Below are 3291 nucleotides of genomic sequence, written 5' to 3'. Positions count from 1 at the left end.
TCTCTTGATACAAAGTTCTCTAGACTTTGGTGGCTAACCTGGTTTGCTTTCAAATGGTCACAGGTCAAAGATTTGCCTCTCCTCATCTGCAAAAATATGTCTGTGAAGGCTTTCTTTTTTTAAAATATATTTTCATTGATTTCAGAGAGGGAGAGGGAGAGAAACATCAGTGATGAGAGAGAATCATCGATCGGCTGCCTCCTGCATGCCCCATACTGGGGATCGAGCCTGCATATGTCCTTGACCGCAATTGAACCAGGATCCCTTCAGTCCGCATGCCAACACTCTATCCGTTGAGCCAAACTAGCTAGGGCTGTGAAGGTTATTTTCATCTTACATTTCAGAACCTCGGGGCCTTCAATAAAAAGAAAATACAGATTATTTAAATTTTAACATATATATATATGTATGATTTAAGATCCTGAATTGAGGGGCCTAGAAATCCGACTCTATGCTAGACCTGCTTACCTAGATAACCAAAATAATGAAGCTATGTGACTACAACCTCAACAAAAAGTTTCTATGCTCCAAGAACTAAGGTAACATTACTTTCCAATTCAGATTAAGCCAAAAGGGAAACAGACCTTCACAAGTTAGAACTGTGCAACAATCTGGCTTAAGCCTTTGGGTTAATGGTTCTATCTATAGTTAAGTTCAATGTGAAAGTATGGAAACCCACCCTGGGTTTTCTTTCAGGCAAGGACTCTGCATTCTCAGGTATATCTTCACAGGTATAAGAAAAAATACCAAGCATCAGAAATAAATATGAACTCATCTGGTTTTAAATTTTTATAAATGGAAAGTATGAATTCAAAAGTATGACATATTGCCCTAGCCAGTGTGGCTCAGTGGATAGCCCGCAGACTGAAGGGAACCCGGTTCAATTCCAGTCAAGGGCACATGCCTGGGTTGCAGGCTCAATCCCCAGTCGGGGCATGCAGGAGGCAGCCAATAATGATTCTTTTTCATCATTGATGTTTCTCTCTCTCTTCCTTCCCCTCTGAAATCAATAAAAATATATTCTAAAAAAATTTAAATGTTAAAAAAAAAGAAAAGTATGACCTAGTCACTTGAAATCAATAGCAACAGGGTCAGACCGGCAAAATGACTGGTCATTCACAAACACTGACCACAGGCTCAGGTTCAGCTTGCTTCAAAGCAATTACTCCCACTCTCTGTTAACAGCAGTCAGATTTAGGTCACCCACATACTCGCAAGTTAATCTGATAAAGCTGACCAGGCTTAATTCCTAGGTTTTATTTGTGGACTATAGTAAACTATGGTGGACATCACAAAAGGAGTTCCTCATTCCAAATCTTAAAAACAATCCTAAAGAAAAACTTCTCTCTTCTCTTTGGTTGTAGCAAAAGAAGATGCTTCCTTTCAAACACAGTATTATATTCTTAAAGAAAATACAATTTTTTAAATCCATGAATCTTCATTTAAAAGAAAATGGCTGAGTGTGTTTAGACCCTGATCTCACTTGGAAAAAACGGTGAAAATCATAGTCTGAAAGTGAAAGGAGTGAGGCTCATCAATACCACTAAGCTGAAAAAGAAACATTGAAAGATCCTATTACTTATTTTACAAATACTCAAAGCCTATCTTAAGGAATCCTGATTTTTCAGGACACAAAACCCTGCCCTAAGCTTTTCTGATCTAGAAACAGAATTTCAGATTGGATCTGAAGAACCCATGCAGGGCCATCTAACGTCGTAGTTGCTGTCAGCTCATTCTGATCCCAACAAGCACCCAGTGAGGGAAGCACTTCAGCAGCAGCATCCCTGTTTTGCGGGTCAGAACAAGAGGAGAGGTCAATTAGCTCCAAAGTCACAAAGCTAGGAGCAACCTAGAAGGACTAATCACCTTGCCTACCCACCCCTGCCAGAATTAGACTTTAACTTGCAGGTATATGTGTAAGGGCAAAGTACAGGTCTGAGGACTACATCAAGCCCAGGTCACCTGAGGCACATAGTAAAAGGCAGATTTTCAATCTCCTGACTTGAAATTTCTGGGGATGGACTGTAGAAATATGTTGTCAATCAAGTTCCCCAGGTGATCCTGAAGACCATCAGTTTGAGGACCACCAGCATGAGTGAATCCTAAATCCAAGCCAGAAAACCCATCTGTTTACTTATCCTCCATTACCACAGAACTTGCCAAGCAAACCAAGCAGCTTATTCAAATTTACTGTACCAGTGACCTAACCTGAGTCAGTCACATTAAAAGAATTTATGTGCCTCAGCCTAAAGAGCCAGGTCAATGGACTTAGGTCAAAGGTACAGTTTCAGCTTCACTCATTCCAAGCTAACTTCTCAGTTGACATTACCCAACAGTATCTTCACCAACTCCATGCACTCCTGGAGGTATCTTCTTTTACATTACCAACATATATGGTGTCAAATTCCTTCTGAAGATGCATACATAACACCATTTACTTCTAGAGGAAGTAATGTGGGTGTAACCCTTGTCAGAATCATCAAGTTGGGTTTACAAAGCATCCAAATTGTGGCAGGTACTCTAAAGATCATACAAAAAACTGCCCTCCACCCATTTAAGTTGTTATTTCATATTGAAAATGGGAGCAAGTCTCCTTTTGAATTCATTTCTTACAGGAGAGAATTTTAAAGAGGAGGAAAAAATGGTGAAAATTTTCATGTTTATTTTATAGATTAAGATTGTGCTCCCGGCCTCTGAAACATACTTTCAAGAAAAAGGGGGAGGGGAAGTATTTCCCCATGGTCATGCTGAATATCTCAGGAGGAAATAGCCTAAAAAGGCTATTTTCACAGGAGCTCGGCCAATCCTTGGACTTCTGGAAGACCTCTCATAGTATTACGAGAATTTACAACAGCTGGAGGCTGAGAAATGTAATGTGAAGAATAGAGGGGAAGAAAGGAATAGGTTGAGAAATAAGCACATTTGAAAAACAGTAAAAGATTTTTAAAAGATCAATACTAATTTAAGAAAGAAGTATCAGTACCTTATCATTTGAACCTAAAAGAACATACCAGGGCAAGACAAATTTCAGAAGACATGACACTCTTGAAATACAGAATTTTATTTAGAAACTGCTTAAAAGTAGAAAAAAAAAAAAAAAACCCTGTCAAGAAAGACCAGGTGGAAAATGGGTTCCCAATAAAATGGAATTTTAGGGCAACAAAAGTCTAAAGGCCACAAAAGAGAAATAGCACCACTGTTATTTGAACAATGGCTAGTTACTTGCATTTTTGGCATTGTTAATCACTGAATCTGGGTTTCTCTCTGAATTTCACACAGTGCATGCACTGC

This window comes from Myotis davidii, unplaced genomic scaffold, assembly GCF_000327345.1.
Source record: "Myotis davidii unplaced genomic scaffold, ASM32734v1 scaffold562, whole genome shotgun sequence".
Classification (NCBI taxonomy): Eukaryota; Metazoa; Chordata; class Mammalia; order Chiroptera; family Vespertilionidae; genus Myotis; species Myotis davidii.
This window is presented reverse-complemented; position numbering follows the sequence as displayed.